Genomic DNA, 20,667 nt, shown 5'->3' with positions numbered 1-20,667 from the left:
TAAGGCACAGAACTGCATTTGCCTAGGACAGCATGCCCCCTCCCTTCTCTTCCCAGATACCACTAATTAATGCTAACTCCAGGAGCATTTTCTATTCCTAGGAATGGTCCCTTAACTACAATTTGGGGTAAGCAAGCTCCCAGGTCTCCCCAATTGCATAAACAGAATTTGAAGAACTATTAGGGCAAAAGCGGACAGTAATCAAACAGCCACTCTACCCTAGAGTAAGTATGACAAAGTACCCAGGGCACTGAATTTCCTCAAGTCCTAAGCATGTGTTTTTTGTTTAGTGAACTCAACCCACTCTACCCACACAACTGCTAAAAACCTAACCATTCGGAAGCAAGAAGCACTAGCCTTGATCCGATACTCAAAAATGAAAAAGCCTCCTGCTAGTCCCCGGGAAGAGCAGTCGCCGTCGACTATCAAGGGCCCAAAAATCATCGCTTTTTAACTGTAGGCCAGCTGGCCGACAACCACGTGAAAAAACGCCGCAAGGAAAGCTCTTCCGGAGAAGAGTCCCGACAGATCACGTGCGCCGCCGGAACCTGCCGAACACTCTGCGGGATCCAGTCGCCTTCTGTTACCGTGGAGACTACAGAACCAGCCACCCTGCCCTCTGGGGCCAGCCCCCTTCCCAGCAGCCGTCACGCCGCCTCCAGGCACTTTCCCTGCAGCCTAGCCGCGGCGTCGTGCCCAAAAAGAGGGAGAGCAAGCAGTATTTGCCAGGGATTATGCCGCAGAAACCCGAAAAGCTTCACAACACCCACTAGCGGCGCGCGGGTGGGCTCGAGAGTTCTCTTGATCCACGTGTCTGTTCTGGCGACGCGAACCCTGAGAGTGGTCTTCTCAGAGAAAGCTGCACTTTTTTCACTCACGTTGTTCCGCCATCAGTCACCCCTCCTTTAAGACCTCCTTCACCCCTCCCGGTTTGCATCCGCCCCAGGAGGCATCCCCAGGGTTCCCAAAGCAAAGCAAAAATCTCCACAGCAAGACATTACCACTTTCCATTCTCAACCGGGTTTGAAATCATCTCCTAACTTCCCCATTTTCTTCGCACAGAGATCCTTCAACTTTGGTTACTGAAGCTCGAACAGATTTAGCTATATCCCAGACCCACCTACCACTAAGGGCAGAGACCTACTTGACAATTTTACCGACGCGGGAAACCTCATAAACAGAACTAGCCAAAGGCTGCCCACAAAGAAAAAGAAAATAACACCTGCTCTTCCCACCTGTTTTCCCCGCCCTCGTTTCTGCACTTACTGGCCACCGGTCCTTTGTTTACCAAGTTCCCCACTCCTGTACGGCTCACTTCCTCGCCCTCCTCCTTTATTAAATTCGCGCGCGGTCCTGCCTCAACAACTTGCCCGGAAATTACATGCTAAAACAGAGGTTTACACAGGTGTCAAAACGCTACACACAAGCTCCTTAAAAAGCGACGTCAGCACCGTTTCCCTCAGAGTTTTGGAGCCCCGAAGACCTGAGCTCTAAAATGCAAAGCGCACAAGCAAAGCTCTCGACCTAAAGCCCCGCGCCGCGCCGAAAATCATCACGCGGATCGTACCATGCGGAGCGGCACCCCACGCACGCGAGGGCAGGGCCGCGCCAAGGGCGCTTCTCACCCCGCCCGCCTCGTGGCTTCCCTCTCGGGCGTCGATGTTCCCAGTTAGTTCGCTGCGCGACGCGGAAGTGAGGCCGGGGACGCGCGCGAGGTGACATGCGCAGCCTCCCTCAGGGGGCCACAGGCGTGCGCCAAAGGCAGCCCCGCGCAAGGCCCGGCCTGGCCGGGGCGTGCGAAGATCACACAGCGGAACGCTTCTCACGCTGTTCAAACCTACAAGCGCTTCAAACTCACAAAAAACTCCAATAGGGCCAGTCCTAAAGCGACGCCCTCCACCCAGGCCCGAGAGTTACCGTGCGGGGCGTGGCCGGCTTCACCCGGAGTCCTTCACATCCCGCTGGGGGCGGGTTATTCTGTTCGGTTCGCACACCGTGTGTCCGCTCCAGCTGAAGAGCCTGCGCGCGCACCGGACGTCCACGTCACCGCGCACGCGCTCCTACCCGCTCAGAGCCCGCTGCGCAAGCGCAAAAGGAGGCGCGAGCAGCACCTCCCTCGCCCCTCCCCCAACACCAGGAGGCCAAACGGCCCGGGAGCAGCGACAAGACCCTTGGGACCCGCCCCTGGAGCTGAAGCCGCTGCTTTTCCGGGTCCCAGAAACCGACAAAAGCCTAATGAAGCTTCCGGAATCAAAAAAGGCTAAGGAAGAAGAAGGCACCCGAATTCCCTCAGCCTCGCACACGAAGGCTTCGTGAAAACTGTGAAACCTTTGCCCGCGGGCTTTCTCGACTGTGCCCTCCACCGTTTCCCTCGGGCTTCTCGGCGGCCCCGCCCCTGCCGCACCCAGCCCCACCCACATCTAGCTCCACAGCCCCCAGGGCTTCACAAGCTCTTCAAATGAAGCCGCGGTCTTCCTCCCCAATGTGCTGAGGGTTTGAATAACGCCAGACCGTCGGGAAACCTTGAAGAAAAGACTTGGGAGAGATGGGTGGTCGAGTCTCCAATATCCATGATCGAAGAACACTAGGAAAGTAGGAAGGAGACCGAAAACTCCACTAAGTATGAAGGGAAGAAGAGTTGCCACTAACTTGCCTGATATAAAGATGAAAGATGATGTCCTAATAAAACAGTAAACTATGGAAACGAGTTTTTTGCACGACAGAGTACTATCTAAGCTCTAATGCCTTGATCTTGTGTTTTCAATTTTTGTTCAAGATATGTTTAACCTGTGAAGTGCAAAGAAAACTATTGAATATCTATTATGTTTAACCTGTGAAATGCAAAGAAAAAAAATACTGAATATTATGTCAGGCAGTCGCTGAACTAATAAGTTAACCAACAGTATTCCTCCCAAACATCAAAAATTATTCCTTCTTCCCTACCCCCTTATCAGCTGCTCCTTCTTCTGAGCTGCTAACACTCAAAGAGGGAGAGTTGTTTAAAGTTGAGAAAGAAAAAATAAAGTTGAGAAAGAACAGAGACAAAATAGAAGTCGGTAGATAGAGCAGAAATTGTGGTTCATGTTTCCAAACGATTCTTCCACTCTTAAAAGAATTAGAAAGTACTGAGAACATATTGCTAGGTGATCTAATACAAAACACTATGAAAAAGGAGAATGAGGGGGTTGGTTGAAAGAAAGGAGCAAAGAGAAAGAAGTTTATCCAACATGATTGATCAGAGCTGGGCCGGAAGCATATTAGGAAGAAAAGTATTCTTTCTCTTCGTTCTGCTGTTTCCTCTGTCACACCATGGGAAGAAACTGCTGGAATTAGTATGGACTGGAAAATGTGTAGACTAAAGATTACAAACTTCTGAAGTTACTCTGAAACCCCCATGCAGCCATTGTCAACAAGAGCATCACAAGTGTAACTAATGAATAATGCCCAAGATTCTAGGCAAAACTGAAAAATACCAGTTTCTTTAACACCTTCCTCCTCTTCCCTGACCCCAAAAACCTCTTTTCCTTACTTGTCGAAATCTCCCACCTCTTCCAAGAATGCTTTCCTCTCGAGGGTCTAATGTTTCCTCATACAAAATTAAAGGCAGAAATGTGTTGACTTGGAATTAAACCATCTGACTCTAAGATGTAAATGACTAATGACTGATTAACAACCTGTATCTAGTGGTAGCTGCATCCCAAAAGAGACAAGTTAACATACCTCTCATTGGAGAATCTCAGAGGACACCTTGGGGGGACTCGGGGGAGTAGAGATTTTCTTTGCTACTCTTCCACTAAGCCAAGCAAACATGAAATGCCAGATCCTTTAAAACTACCATCAGGGGCGCCTGTGCAGTGCAGTTGGTTAAGTGTGGGATTCTTGGTTTCCACTCAGGTCATGAACTCAGGGTTATGAAGCCCCGCATCTAAGACCTACACTCAGTACAAAGTCTGCTTGAGATACTTACTCTGCCTCTATCCCTCCCCCCACTCACATATGCTCTTTCTCTTAAAAAAAAAAAAAAAAATCTTTTAAAAATAAAAGGCATCTTTATATAACCCAAGTTTTAAAAATGCCCAGCTGGGCAGCCCTGGTAGCGCAGTGGTTTAGCGCCGCCTACAGCCTAGGGTGTGATCCTGGAGACCCTGGATCAAGTCCCACGTCGGGCTCTCTGTATGATGCCTGCTTCTCCCTCTGCCTGTGTCTCTGCCTCTCTCTCTCTGACTCTATGAATAAATAAATAAAATCTTTTTTAAAAAATTAAAAAAATAAAAATGCCCAGCTAACTGCTAAATCTGACACTCCTGTGTTTCACCTTGCTATTAGAATTCTCTCATTTCAAAGGGGCACCTGGGTGGCTCTGTCAGGCATCGGACTCCTGGTATGAGCTCAGGTAGTGAGTGATCTTTCGGTCGTGGGATCAAGCCAAATAGGGCTCTGCACTCAGCATTGAGCCTCCTAGAGATTAACACCTTCTCCCTCTTCTCCTCCTCCTGCTCATGCACACTCTCTAATAAAATCTTTTTTAAAATTTTCATTTCAGTTATAACTAACCCCTGTTCATCAGCCTAACACAAAAATATTTCCCTTGGTTTCCCTTGGTTGAGCTTTCAAAGATATTTTAATAAATATAGGGAGGTGGGAATAGAGAATGCATGGAAAACAAACGCAGTCTTGATCTAAGATTGCTCTATAAACACATAGGCCCTATTCCACTTAATGCACATTTTCCCTTTTCAAATATTTGAATGCCTTGTATGTCTGAGGATAAGGGAAAGACTGGCACTTCTTGCACTGTTCAGATGTCTACACTAGAACTCTGAAAAGTTGGCACAACTTAACAGAATCCACCAACAAAACCTACTATATTCCTTATCCAATCTACTCAGATGCCATCTACTCAATTCCAGTATCTACTAGTGACCTACTTCTCTCAAATGGCTAAAATCTTTGGTCTTCATCATCTCAACTCTTTAGAGAAAACTCACCAAACACACCCCAAAACCCCTGGATTGTGGTCTTATTTACAGTATTCTTAAATCAACACAGTAAAAACCATTCATAGAAGAGCTACATACAGACTAGGTTACCAAAAAAAGCTTTTTACAAAAAGTCCTACACTTGCAATAAACTTGTGTGGTAGGCAGCAGGAAAAAAAGAAGGAATCATGTTAGCTTATACACAACTCCATTTAGTACTGCCTACCATTTAGTACTGCAACTAAAACCAACTCCTGGGATCCCTGGGTGGCGCAGTGGTTTGGCGCTTGCCTTTGGCCCAGGGCGCGATCCTGGAGACCCCGGATCGAATCCCACGTCGGGCTCCCGGTGCATGGAGCCTGCTTCTCCCTCTGCCTGTGTCTCTGCCTCTCTCTCTGTCTCTCTATCATAAATAAACAGAAAAAAAAATTTAAAAAAAAAAATAAAAAAATAAAAAAATAAAACCAACTCCTATCTAGGGGCAAAGTATGACTAGCTCCAATATGTGAAACATGGACTAAGGAATTAAAAAGCGGAAAAAGTCCTACCTTCAAGGAGCCAATAATCAATGAAGAGCTCTAAAAGTTTCTTAACCAGCATAGTAATGTGATTAAAAGCATGTTTTAGAAAATGTCAAGGGAGGTAAGGATGAAAAAGAGGACAGAAATGTGACAGAATGCTATAAATGTTCATTAAGAAATACCATTCCCTCTTGCTGCCTCATACCTCAAGCCCACATAATCATGTTCCTTACCCTTTGCTAAAATCTTCCCAGATGACTCGAAACCTGCTATTCACTTACCCTTCATACATAAGTTTGTAACACTTTTTTTTTTATAATTTTTATTTATTTATGATAGTCACAAAGAGAGAGAGAGAGAGGCAGAGGGAGAAGCAGGCTCCATGCACCGGGAGCCCGACGTGGGATTTGAACCTGGGTCTCCAGGATCGCGCCCTGGGCCAAAGGCAGGCGCTAAACCGCTGCGCCACCTAGGGATCCCCAGTTTGTAACACTTTCTCAGGAAACTTTTCTTAACCACCAAGGAAGGATCAGATGAGGTTTCCTTGTAATATACTCTCACAGTACCCTGTATTTCTTTATAGCACCTGCAACAACTCTAAACTATTTATTAGTTAATGTCTTGCCCACTAGACTGTCAGCTCTAGTAGGCACTCTGTTCTAGTGCCTACCACAATGCCTAGAACACAGCAAACACAATCTGTTAAATAAATCAATATGAAACCATAGGTCCCAGTTTTCCAGGCAAGTCCAAATATCAAATGCTGATTTCCTGTCTAACAATTTGGGATTTGGAAAACAGGCTAAGTACACATTGAACCACACTCATGTTATACATACAAACAAGCATTCTGCTTTGATCAATGTTTTCCAAAGGGGGTACACTTTTAATTAGAAAAAACTAGTACTACTGACTATCATCACAAATTATTTCTCCTTAGAGGAAAGGTAAATATTACTGATAGATACTAGAAAAGATAAGAATATTTGCCTAGGAAAGTCTAATTACTTATATTTTTTAATTTATTTATGACAGTCACAGAGAGAGAGAGAGAGAGAGAGAGAGAGAGAGAGAGAGGCAGAGACATAGGCAGAGGGAGAAGCAGGCTCCATGCACTGGGAGCCCGACGTGGGATTTGATCCAGGGTCTCCAGGATCGCGCCCTGGGCCAAAGGCAGGCACCAAACCGCTGCGCCACCCAGGGATCCCAGTCTAATTACTTATTGACTGCTTTTTGCCTGAAAGACTTTCAACTGAATATCACTTAGAAAATCAACAAAGGCAAACAGATTCTTTGCATTGTAAAGAAATATTATGATTCTATAATTTACCATCTGGTAATAAAAGCAACAAGTTGTAATGAAATCTGCCATCTGCGTATACTCATCTACAAGAAAAAATTAGTAAGTATCTTCAGAATTAAAGGATACCTTAGTAACAGTGAATTTGTTTTACTAAAACCTAAAAGAAAAATGTCAAAAATCAGTAATGTAAATGCAGTTTAAAATGCTAGTTTCAGATGAATTACAAAATAAAAAAGAATAGGTCTAAAAGAAACAAACAATGAAAGTTGTCAATGTATTACTGAACCCTTACAAGAAACATCTTATCTGGAAAAGCATAAAAAGAAAAACAGAAGAAATTTACATAACTAAGCCTAGAGCTACACAGAGATTAAAATGCCTCAGGGGGGAGGGACCACATGAGAACGTACAATAACAGAAAGCAGAACTACTGGCCTAAGAAGAGAACTGGGAAACAGCAAGTAACCTTCAAGACTGGAATCAGGCAAAAAAATCAAGAAGCCTATGACAGAAAAATACACTGAGAAATTGCCCGCAAATGCATATGAAAGAAGTCATGCTTACTTTACATGAAGGACCATGATGCTTCATGGAAATGAGCTATGGTCAACAGAGCAGTTCCTAAACTACTGGACAGTACAGATCAGTAAAATTTCCCCTCAAAAAAGATATAGTTGACCATCAGAAAGTGACCAAATTTTTATATTATAAAGCATACTGCCTACTATTACCATTCTTTCTTAAAATAACGGATATTTTAGGGGCTCTTGGGTGGCTCAGTTGGTTAAGCATCCAACTCCTAATTTCAGCTCAGGTCATGATCTCGGGGTCCTGGTATTGAGCCCCACATCCAGCTCCCCGCTCAGCAGGGAGTCTGCTTGTCTCCATCTCCCTGTGCCTCCCCAACTGTGCTCACGTGGCTCGCTCTCTCTCTCAAATAAATAAATAAATCTTTTTAAAGTAATAATAAATATGGATATTTTAAGACTAAAAATCTAGAGAGAACATAAAATGAGTAATAGTCTTTTATTTTGAATATTTAGATAGATGAAAAATTTACTACATTGTCCTTATTCCATGATATACTATTGAAAACTGCAGCAGGTATTTAGAAATAACTGCTAGCCATATATAGCAAGGCTCTCTAGATAGCTAAGATTTGATTTCTGAGAAAAAATAACATACTAAAGGCACAGGATGGGGTATAAGTCACCTTGCCAAGAAATCAAGTCAGCCTATTCTCATCAATAGCAATAGAGGAGAAAAGAATGTTAGCCAATTGACTCCAACCAGACTACAGGAAGACATCCCAATCCATCTAAAGGAGAGCCACATGGTTATTAGTTAGCAAGCTACTTTTCAGTGTCTGATGGGAAGAGAGGAGGGAGGAAGGTTTCTGAAAACAAGATGATAGGTAGCTTTTGCATTGTAGCAAAATCCTAGAACCTTGATAGAACTACGTGAGAATAATGTAGTAAAACCAAGAACCAAGGTCAGAGTGAGTGAATCTCCTAACTAATCACTGCATACTTAAAAACTGTGGGACACATGGCAGCTCACTTTGGCAAAAGAACAGGCAGATCAAGCTACACTTAGATTAAGCTGGGCTTCAGACATATTAGACAGAAGGGAAAATGGGGGGGGGGGGGCACGGTTTTATCTGAAAATTAATGGGATTTTAAACATGACTTAAAAAGAAACCATAAAAGGATTTTATGACCTTTACCTTTACTAAATATGTTAGCCATGATCTAACCACTGGAGGGCAGGGAACACCTGTTAAAGGAGAAGAGAAAAAAAAAAAAAAAAAAAAGGAGAAGAGAAAGCTATACTGAAATAGAGAATATAAAGATTACTCAGGCAACTTGAATGCAGTGTATTATCCAAATCATCCATCTACAGACCATAAATTAGAGAGACAGGGACAATATTTTTCATCCCAATACTATTTCCACCCAACATTCTCTGGGTTATCTAAACACAAAATAAATAAGGATACAATCAGTTCAGTAAGCATTTGTTAAGCACCAACTAGGCACTGAACCAGGGTTAAAGGAACAAATAAAAGTAAGTTCCTTCATGAAGCTCAAGTTCTAGATAAAGAGACTGGATGATCACATTGCAATACTTTGGTGGCAGTTTCAAAAAAGCCCTCTAGAAACACTGTAGAACATACACAACCTAGGTAATCTACAAAAGTTACAAAGATGAGTGGACTTTTGAGCTGGTCATGAAGGAGAAATAAAATTAACGAGAAAGAAATGGGGGCATTGCAGGTAGCCAGCATCTACATAGTAAACGAAGAACTATAATAAATTATCCAGAATTTGGGGATAGATAGGGCTGCCTTTATAGAACAATGAAGTTACAGGTCAATGCAACAGGTAAGACTAGTACCATGTAGAGGTAACCCACCCTGTGAAATGGAATTGGACATTTAAGAACTATTTATCCAATCTACAACTCCATGATGCTCATGATATATATATATATACATATATATATAGAGAGAGAGAGAGAGAGCGAGCGCGCACAGAGAGGGAGAAGCAGGCTCCCTGCTGAGCAAAGAGCCCAACACGGGGCTCAATTCCAGGACCCCAAGACCACAATCCAAGCTGAAGGCAGACACTGAGCCACTCCAGGCACCCCTAAACATTTATTTTTTTATTCAAGTATAATTAACATACTAATGTTAGCGCTATATTAGTTTCAGGCATTCAATATAATGATTTAACGATTCTATATATTTCTCAATGCTCATCAAGATAACTATACTCTTAATCTCCTTTATCTGTTTCACCCATCCCCCTCTAGCAACCACCAGTTTGTTCTCTATATTAAGTCTGTTTTTTGCCTCTTTTTTTGTTTGTTGGTTTTGTTTCTTAAATTCTAGATATGACTGAAATCATATGGTATTTGTCTTTCTCTGAATTGTCTCACTCAACATTATACCCTCTAAGTCCATTCATGTTATGTAAAATACAAGATTTCATTCTTTTTTATAGCTGAGTAATATGCCATGGTGTATGTTTGTGTTTGTACACACATATATACACCAAATCTTTATCCATTGATCTACTGATGGGACACCTGATCTCTATACTGTCAAATATTTACCAGGGTATAAAAAAGAAAGCTATAGAATGACAATGGAAGGACAAACTGTCACTAAACTATCAAATAAGGCTTAGTGTTGGGACGCCTGGGTGGCTCAGCAGTTGAGCATCTGCCTTTGGCTCAGGGCATGACCCCCAAGTCCTGGAATCGAGTCCCACATCGGGCTTTCTGCATGGAGCCTACTTCTCCCTCTGCCTATGTCTCTACCTCTCTCTCTTTCTCTCTCTCTCATGAATAAATAAAATCTTTTTTAAAATTCTGTTTAAAAAAAACAAATAATATTGGCTCAGTAATAAAGGATGTCTAGAAGTTGACAAAGCAAAGAAAGCATTCTAAAGAGAACAATTTATACAAAGGCACACTATATAAAAGCACAGAGTATTCATTAATTCCTCAAGTCAAACATTTATTGAGCATTTACCACATACAGATCTTGGAACACAGATAAGACATTCCTACTCTCAAGAGCTTGCAATCAATTATCAGACAACCAATTTTCACATAACCTATAATCAATAATGAAGCAAAAACTAAAGAATCCTATTTGTAAGAATGGCTCTCTGCCCAGAGTACAAGGGAAGCACAAACAAAGGGCAGCTAAATCAGAGTAAGGAAGTCCAAAAAGAATTCCCAGAGAAAGCTAAGAATGAGTAGAAGTTAGTAAGGTATCAAAGAGCAGAGGCAGGATGGGTACAGAAGAAAAGCATTTCGGAGAGAAAGCAACCTATGTAAAGACAGAGGAACGAGAGAGGGAACACATTCAGGGAGCACAATTACTGTAATATGGCTACAATTAAAAATGCCCATGATCTGTGGAGGAACAAAGCTATATAGGACTAGAAAAGGCAAAGGGAGCCATATTATACAATACACCTAGCAATCAAGAGTTGAGAATTCATCTTGCAGAAAAAGAAGAGCCATCAAGGGACCATAAGAAGATCTATGACAAACTCATGTGTTTTAAGAAAATTACCTGTGGCCACTGCTTAAGTTGGTATGGACATGACCAAACTAGAAACCAATCAGGCTTCTCTCTGTATCCACATAGTTGCTCACATCAGAATCACAGTCATTCTTTTTTTTTTCTTTAATATTTTTATTTATTAATTCATGAGAGACACAGAGAGAAAAGCAGAGACATAGACAGAGGGAGAGGTAGGCTCTCCACAGGGAGCCCGATGTGGGGACTCCATCCCAGGCCCCGAGATCATGGCCTCAGCTGAAGGCAGCCACTCAACCTCTGAGCCACTCAGGCATCCCTAGAAACCTAGTTATTCTTGATACCTATCTCTTCCTCATCTGGTCCCTGAATCTAGTAAATCACCAAATATTCTAGTTGATTCTATATTCCTGACCTTCCTATGATATGCTGTCAAAACACCACATACCTGTCCTTACTACAACTTACCACAGATCTAATTTTCATATTTATTTGTATAATTATTTCATTGTCTTCTCTCTCTCCCTCATCCCACCAACACTACAAACTAGACTACAAATTAGGAATTGTAACCTTTTTAAACTCTACACTGTACCCTCAGCACCTATTATAGTATCTGGCACTTAGAAGCACTCAATTTAAAACACTTTAAATCCAGTGATGCCTGGGTGGCTCAGTGGTTGAGCCGCTGCCTTCGGTTCAGGGCGTGGTCCCAGAGTCCCAGAATCAAGTTCTACATAGGGCTTCTCCCTCTGCCTATGTCTCTGCCTCTCTCTCTCCCTGTGTCTTTCATGAATAAATATTTTTTAAGAGCAATAAATAAAACACTTTAAATCCAAATGTTTCAAGGCATCTGGGTGGCTCAGTCAGTTAAGCTTCTGCTTTTGGCTCAGATCATGATCTCAGGGTCCTAGGATCTAGCCCCACGTTGGGTTCCTTGCTCAGCAGGGAGTCTGCTTCTCCATTTCCTTTTGCCCCTCCCCCAGCCCAAACACCCTCCCCCTCATGCTCTCACTCAAATAAATAAATAAAATCTTAATTTAAAAAAAGACCGGGGGGGGGGGGGGGGGGGGGGGGGGGGGATCCCGGGGTGGCTCAGCGGTTTAGCGCCACCTTCAGCCCAGGGTGTGATCCTGGAGACCCGGGATTGAGTCCTATGTTGGGCTCCCTGCGTGTGGAGCCTGCTTCTCCCTCTGCCTGTGTCTCTGCCATTTTCTGTCTCTCTCATGAATAAATAAAATCTTAAAAAAAAAAAAAAAGACCAGGGCACCTGGGTGGCTTGGTGGTTGAGCATCTGCTTTTGGCTCAGGTCATGATTCTGGGGTCCTCTGATCCAGTCCCACATCAGGCTCCCCACAGGAAACCTCTTCTCCCTCTGCCTATGTCTCTGCCTCTCTGTGTGTGTCTCTCATGAGAAAATAAAATAAAATAAAAGAGACCACAGACCTCTCAGGACTCATGGAGGGGTTCTGAGAGGCATGAACACTCTAAAAAGGGTATGTGAAACTTGATGTATCTGTGTACTTCTATGGGGAGAAAGATATAGCTTTAATAGGATTCTTAAAGGAATATGTAATCCCCTCCAAGTATCTGGGAACCACTGATCTGGGTGGAAACACCTCATAGGCATTTGGTGATAAAGATGTGAATTTTAGGTATACACAAAGTTTTGGGAAGTAACTGAAGCCAGAGATTAGGAAAAGTTTGTCCAAAAGTGTATAGAGAGTAACAGATCTCAGAGGGTTAAGGTCCTGAGAAAATAGACATTTAGGAAAAGTTTGTCCAAAAGTGTATAGAGAGTAACAGATCTCAGAGGGTTAAGGTCCTGAGAAAATAGACATTTATGGAACAAGCATTCTTCTTAAAGAAGAATGTAGAAAGAAAGAAGAGAAGATGTCACAGAGGTAAGAGAAAAATAGGTGAGCTTAACATCACAGAAGCTAAGAAGGAAAGAATGTCTCAAAGAATAAGCAGTCAGTCAACGGGGCCTAATGACCAAGGAGTCAAAGGATGAAGAACAAAAAAATGTGTCCAAGGAACTACACATAGTGTTGTAAGTTTTTCTTTTTAATTTTATTTATTTATTCATAGACACACACACACAGAGAGAGAGGCAGAGACACAGGCAGAGGGAGAAGCAGGCTCCATGCAGGGAGCCTGACTCAATCCAGGGTCTCCAGGATCATGCCCTGGGCTGCACGCGGCACTAAACCGCTGCGCCACCAGGGCTGCCCAGTGTTGTAGGTTTAAAATATAAAGTAGATTAGTGCAGAGTGAGAGATACAGACTTCCACTTACGGAATAAATAAATCACCAGAATAAAAGGCAGACCATAGGATATACATTCAGTGGGATTATAATAATATCCTATAGCTATAGGTGGTAGTAGCTACATTTGTGGTGAGCATAACATAATATATAAATTTGTCCAAGCACTATACGCTGTATACCTGAAACTAATGTAACATTGTATGTCAACTATACTTCAATAAAAAATAAACAGCCCATGAACAAAGTAGAGTAGTACAATAGGACATTCAGAGCACCAGGAAGTAAAGGTATATGAGGGTCTAGTGCTCTAGAGATACTCAAAGACTGGGAAATCACCGATGAATTTGGAAGAATTTAAAAAAATGAAATTGGGGCACCTGGGCAGCTCAGTCAGTTAAACAGACATCTACCTTCAGCTCAGGTCATGATCCCGGGTTCCTGGGATGGAGAACCCACATCAGGCTACCTGCTCTGAAGGGAGCCTGCTTCCTTCTCCCCTCTGCCACTACCCCTGCTTGTGTGCTTGCTTGCTCTCTCTTGCTCTCGCTCTCTCTCAAATAAATGAAATCTTTTTTAAAAAATAAATGAAGTTTTTCAGGGAGCTCATCTCATGGTGGGGCTCTAATCTGGAATCCATGAATGATCTTAGGGGAGGATGTCCTATGAAACTCCCAAAATTATGAGAATTTTGTGTAATGTATATATAGTAGCAATTTTCTAGAGTCCATTAAGTTTTATAAAATTTTCAAAGGGGTATGACCCCAAAGAAAGGTTAAGAACCACCAGAGCTAGGGGATCCCTGGGTGGCGCAGCGGTTTAGCGCCTGCCTTTGGCCCAGGGCGCGATCCTGGAGACCCGGGATCGAATCCCACATCGGGCTCCCGGTGCATGGAGCCTGCTTCTCCCTCTGCCTGTGTTTCTGCCTTTCTCTCTCTCTCTCTCTCTCTCTCTCTGTGCGACTATCATAAATAAATAAATAAAAATTAAAAAAAAAAAAAAAAAAAAAAAAAAAAAAAAAGAACCACCAGAGCTAAAAGAAAAAAGAAGGGCGAGCAAGAAAGTAACTCTGGAGAATATCAACATATAAAAAAACCCTGAAGTTCATCAAATGAAATTAGCAAATCTAAAGAACTAAAAGTATATGGGAAGAGAGGCAGTCTGCATGGAACTCAGAAAATTAATTAATTAATTAAATTTGGTATTATACATACTATGTAAGTATTTCTCAAACGTTTTTGTGATTCAAAGTGAAAAAATACATTGCTAACTAATGTACACACACAGATTCCAAAAGTAATTTTCCAGTACCCTGGAATGATCACAATACTTATTTGCTAATATATTGAACGGTAGGAATAAGGGAGAAAAGATTGGAGCTTATGAAGAGTAGGTTATTAAGGTCTTGGACTTTTGTTTCTGCTTTTTTGGTTGTTCTGCAATGTCTCTGACATTTAGACATTTATCTTTAACTTAATTTAACTTAAATCTTTTCTTTTTAAGATTTTATCTATTCATGAAAGACACACAGAGAGAGAGAGAGAGAGAGAGAGAGAGAGAGGCAGAGACACAGGCAGAGGGAGAAGCAGGCTCCACGCAGGGAGCCCGACACAGGACTCTATCCAGGATCTCCAGGATCACGCCCTGAGCCGAAGGCAGGCGCTAAACCGCTGAGCCACCCAGGGATTCCCTTAACTTAAATCTTTAACTTAATTTCAGTAATTTTATTTATATAATTTTATAAATAAAAAATTTTATATATATATACTTTATATAAAGGTATATGTATAAAGGTTTTATATATATATAAAAGAGTTTATACATAAAAGTTTATATAGATACATATATATGAACTTTCATTTATATGAAAGTTATATATTTTTTTTCTTAAGATTTTATTTATCCATTTACTTGAGAGAAAAAGTGCACAAGCTAGGGGAAGAGCAGAGGGAGAGGGACAAGCTGACTCTGCTGAATGTAGAGCCCTACATGGGGCTCAGTCCCACAACCCTGAGATCATGACCTGAAATCAAGAGTCCAACACTTAATCAACTGAGCCACCAGGCACCCTAATTTTTTTTTAATATTTTATTTTTAAGTAATCTCTACACCCAATGTTCAAGAGTCCCATCTTCTGACTAAACCAGCCAGGTGCCCCAGTTTCATCATCTTTAAAATGGAAATCATTAGAGCAGCCTGGGTGGCATAGTTAAGCATCCAATTTTTTTTTTGTTTGTTTGTTTTGTTTTGTTTTTTTGTGAGAGAGAGAGCAATGAAAGGACAAGCAGCGTGAGGGTAGAGGGAGGAGCAAGACTCCTCATTGAGCAGGGAGCCTGATGTGGGGCTAGATCTCAGGACTCCAGGATCATGACCTGAGCCAAAGGCACACTTAACCAACTGAGCCACTCAGGAGCCCCAAGCACCCAACTCTTCATTTCGGCTCATCTCAGGGTCGCGGAGGGAGGGAGGGAGGGAGGGAGGGGGGAAGGAAGGAAGGAAGGAAAAGAGTAAAGAAGGGGATCCCTGGGTGGCTCAGCAGTTTAGCGCCTGCCCTTGGCTCAGGGGTGATCCTGGAGTCCCGGGATCAAGTCCCACATCAGGCTCCCTCCATGGAGCCTGCTTTTCCCTCTGCCTGTGTCTCTGCCTCTCTCTCTCTCTCTCTCTCTCTCAGGAATATATTTTTTAAAAAAAACTTAAAAAAAGAGTAAAGAAAAGGAAGAGAAAGATGAAAGAGAACTCCTACTTCAAAGAGCTGTTAAGAGAATTAAATGAAATACAAATATAAAAAAGAGAGCAAGGTGCATGTGCCACACAGAATATTCATTCCATAACCATTAGCCATGGTTTAATTCCTTTTTCTCTTTATTCTTTTTTTTTTTTTTTTTTAGTAATTTTTATACCCAATGCAGGGCTCGAATTCACAACCCCGAGATCAAGAGTCGCATGCTCTATTGACTGAGCCAGCCAAGCACCCTAATAACTGTTAGCCATTGTTTCTTTTTTTTTTTAATTAATTTTTATTGGTGTTCAATTTACCAACATACAGAAAAACACCCAGTGCTCATCCCGTCAAGTGTCCACCTCAGTGCCCGTCACCCATTCCCCTCCAACACCCGCCCTCCTCCCCTTCCACCACCCCTAGTTCGTTTCCCCGAGTTAGGAGTCTTTATGTTCTGTCTCCCTTCCTGATATTTCCCAACATTTCTTTTCCCTTCCTTTATATTCCCTTTCACTATTATTCATATTCCCCAAATGAATGAGCATACAGTTTGTCCTTCTCCGACTGACTTATTTCACTCAGCATAATACCCTCCAGTTCCATCCACGTTGAAGCAAATGGTGGGTATTTGTCGTTTCTAATTGCTGAGTAATATTCCATTGTATACATAAACCACATCTTCTTTATCCATTCATCTTTCGATGGACACCGAGGCTCCTTCCACAGTTTGGCTATTGTGGCCCATTGTTTCTTTTTTTAACCAATGTTTAGTTCCTAACAAATTAACTTATAACTTTTAAAATACTGCTTATGTATTATATTTTTAAAACAACTACATAAAATGTTTAAAAAGGTCAGTCTCAAAAAATATTTTGCACTTTTAGAAAACTTAGCACATTTAAGAGTTAACATTCTTCAAAAATCACCACTCTAAGTTAATGTACAGAGCAATTTTTGTCCTTCACTTGTATCATATGATGTACATTTAAATATTTTTCTACATTTAAATATATTCTCATATATTTTCTATATATGTAACAATTTATAGTAAATGTCAAAGAACCCTAAATTTATGTCTTTTATATTCATTCTGAAAATTAGGGTTGTTTTTTTCCATTCTCTTATTTAATTTAAAATGTCTTTTGGTCTTTCAATGACTGTGAAGCTGGAAAAATTCTGGCCAGGCTGAGGACATAGGATCTCATTGTCCTCCTCCCTTTTGACCTTCCCCTGAAGCCCCTCAATAAAATGGCTTAATCCCCCCCCCAAAAAAAATGTCTTTTAACATCCAAGTGGCTAACAGACACATGAAAAGATGTTCGACATCACTCGATATCAGGGAAATGCAAATCAAAACAAGATGGGGCACCTGGGTGGCTCAGCAGGATAAGCGTCTTGCCTTTAGTGCAGGTCATGATCTCCAGGTTCTCGGATCCAGCCCCATGTGGGCTCCCTGCTCAGTGGGAAATCTGCTTCTCCCTCTACTTCTGCCCCTCCTTACCACTCTGCATGCGCTCACACTCTCTCCCCTCCCCCAAATAAATTAATAAAATCTTTTTTAAAAACTACAATGAGGGGATCCCTGGGTGGCGCAGCGGTTTAGTGCCTGCCTTTGGCCCAGGGCGTGATCCTGGAGACCCGGGATCAAATCCCACATCAGGCTCCCGGTGCATGGAGCCTGCTTCTCCCTCTGCCTGTGTCTCTGCCTCTCTCTCTCTCTCTCTCTCTCTGTGACTATCATAAATAAATAAAAAATTTTAAAAAAAACTACAATGAGATATCACCTCAAATCTATCAGAATGGCTAAAATCAAAAACACAAGAAACAAGTGTTTAAGACAATGTGGAAAAAAAGGAACCCTCTTGCATTGTTGGTGGGAATACAAATTGGTGCAGCCACTATGGAAAACAGTATAGAGGTTCCTCAAAAAACTTAAAATAGAACTACCCTATGATCTAGTAATCACATTACTGGTTATTTACCCAAAGAACACAAAAACACTAATTCAAAGGAACACTTGCACCCCTGCTTACAGCAGCATTATTGACAACAGACTACAAGAGCCCAAAAGTCCGTTATCTGATGAATGGATAAAGATGATGTGGTAGGCTCAGTCGGTTAAGCATCTGGTTCTTTTTTTTTTTTTTTCTTTAAGATTTTTATTTATTCATGATAGAGAGAGGCAGAAACACAGAGGGAGAAGCAGGCTCCATGCAGGGAGCCTGACACGGGACTGGATCCTAGGCCTCTAGGATCACACCCTGGGCTGAAGGTGGCGCCAAACCGCTGAGCCACCCAAGCTACACCCAAGCATCTGGCTCTTGATCTCAACTCAGGTCTGAATTCAGGGTCATGAGTTCAAGCCTCTTAAAAATAAATAAATACGTAAAAATCACTTACACTTACACAGCTAACTTCATCAAAACATAAACTTTCTGGGCACCTGCATGGCTCAGTTATGCGGCCGACTCTTGATTTTTCTCTCAGGTCATGATCTCAGGGTCCTGGAATCAGGCCCCACATCCCGCTGAGGGAGTTTGCTTAAGGAATCTCCCTCTCTCTCCCTCTGCCCCCCCTCCCCTGCTTGCATGCGTGTACGAATTCTTGCTCTAAAATAAATAAATCTTAAAAAAAAAAACATAAACTTATATTTCTATTGATTCTTATCTGAGGTGTTAATATAATCTAATGCACCTCTAACCATTAAGCTATAATAGCCTGTCTATCAAAAATCCATTTTGGGGGGCACCTGGGTGGCTCAGTTGGTTAAGCATCTGCCTTCAGCTCAGGTCATGATCTCAGGGTCATGAAATTGAGCCCAGAGTTCAGCTCCCTGTTCAGTGGAGAGTCGCTTCTCCCTCTCCTTGTGCTCCTTCCCCTGCTCATGTAATGTGTGTGCATGAGCTTGTGTGTGCGTGCATTCTCTCTCAAATAAATAAATCTTTAAAAACTCATTTTTTAAAATTAACAGTAAAGAATGAACAATCACCACCACGGACATACACACAATAAGAAGAAACAGAACATTATGTGGTTTTTTACTAAATCCTAATAAAGGATTATGGACCATATCTATAGTAAAAGTATATACCTAGCTTTCCTGAATCATCCCTAGGGCTAAATTCCATCTACTCATAATTTCATACCATTCTGTCAAAGTTTCTACAACCTCATAATTTGTTAAGACTGTGGAAACAAAAAGTTATAAAAATAAAAACTTTATTTCCTATTCTATGCAAAATCAGCCAAAATTAAAATTACAAATCAAAGATAGAAGCACATTCAATGGGAACCCTGGGTGGCTCAGCGGTTTGGCGCCTGTCTTTGGCCCACGGCATGGTCCTGGAGTCCCAGGATCAAGTCCTGCATTGGGCTCCCTGCATGGAGCCTGCTTCTCCTTCTGCCTGTGTCTCTGCCTCCTTCTCTCTCTCTGTCTCTCTCAGATAAATAAATAAATAAAATCTTAAAAAAAAAAAAAAAGTACATTCCTTTTTTTTAACTTATTCTAGATTTACTAGTAGGTCAAAAATCTTAAACACATTTTTCTTATAGAAAAAGAAAATTCATATTCACGTAATATTTTCACATAAAAACCTAAGATTAGAAACTCCAAAGTATAAGAGCTCTTCAGGCAATGCATAAAAAACACAAAATTGTACAAGTCTTTCCTTAAATAAGAAAAAAACAATCACATAAATTTTGAATCGTTTTCTTTCTCTTCTTCTAAGATGATATCAATCCTGACACAAACCAGTCCAAATAGTATGATTTTAAGGGTTGTCAAAATGTCAAGAATGATTTTCCTCACAGACCTACCTCCATCAGCATGATTTTCCTCCCATCTATTTTATGTTTTTTTGTTTTTTTTTAATTCATTTACTCTTGAGAGACACAGAGACAGAGAGGCAGAGACATAGGCAGAGGCAGAAACAGGCTCCATGCAGGGAGCCGGATGTGGGACTTGATCCAGGACTCCAGGATCACACCCTGAGCCGAAGGCAGGCGCTCAACCACTGAGCCACCCAGGCATCTCCATCTGACTATTTTGGATTAAGGTAGAAGTTCGCAAACTATTACAACCCATACAGGCAACTAGGGCCTGTTTTTCTTCAGTCTATAAGCTAAGACTGGTTTTTAGATTTTTAAATGGATATGGTTGGGAAAAAAATCAAAAGAGAAACGTTTTATGGATCCCTGGGTGGCGCAGCAGTTTGGCGCCTGCCTTTGGCCCAGGGCGCGATCCTAGAGACCGGGATCAAATCCCACGTCGGGCTCCCGGTGCATGGAGCCTGCTTCTCCCTCTGCCTATGTCTCTGCCTCTCTCTCTTTCTGTGTGTGTGTGACTATCATAAATAAATAAAAAAAAATTTTAAAAATCAGTTTAAAAAAGAGAAATGTTTTGTAATAATAATTTCATGAACCCATATATAATTTAAGTGTCCATAAAGAAAGCTTTATTAAAACACTGCCACATTTATTTATGTATTGTCTATGACTGCTTTTACAATGGCAGACTTCAGTATTTACAAGACCATATATGGCACTCTGATGGTTTTACATTGCTGCTCAGAACACTAGAAGTAACCGTGATGCAGTTATAACTTGACAGCTTTTTGAACACTATACTTACTGCCATACATTTTATTTTTTATTACCAGAGCATATCTTTCAAGTCAAAACAAGAAAAAAAGATAAAAAGTGGGCTTCAAATATACTTTTAAACACATTATAATTTCATTATCAAATTAGATAATAAAGCATTATGTTTATCATGCACTGACACTACAGCTGTGCTGAGAAAACAATATACATCAGCATTA

General features: G+C 41.6%; 1 protein-coding gene across 35 annotated transcripts in view; it reads right to left on the bottom strand.

The window, feature by feature from the left end:
- Positions 1-20,667, bottom strand: part of MGA (MAX dimerization protein MGA) — a 177,067-nt gene that overhangs the window by 98,933 nt on the left and 57,467 nt on the right. For 9 of the 35 annotated variants that reach the window (XR_011997350.1, XM_025998510.2, XM_025998511.2 and 6 more), the window contains exon 1: positions 1,918-2,382. The exons of 19 other annotated variants lie outside the window; for them this stretch is intronic. The gene's annotated coding sequence lies outside the window, so the exon portion shown is untranslated. Of the gene's footprint in view, positions 1-1,567; positions 2,383-20,667 lie in introns of those variants that run through there. 7 more of the 35 variants (XR_011997355.1, XM_072738329.1, XM_072738332.1 and 4 more) reach the window with 1 other exon arrangement.

This window comes from Vulpes vulpes, chromosome 15 (assembly GCF_048418805.1).
Source record: "Vulpes vulpes isolate BD-2025 chromosome 15, VulVul3, whole genome shotgun sequence".
In the NCBI taxonomy this organism is placed as follows: Eukaryota; Metazoa; Chordata; class Mammalia; order Carnivora; family Canidae; genus Vulpes; species Vulpes vulpes.
This window is presented reverse-complemented; position numbering and strand designations above follow the sequence as displayed.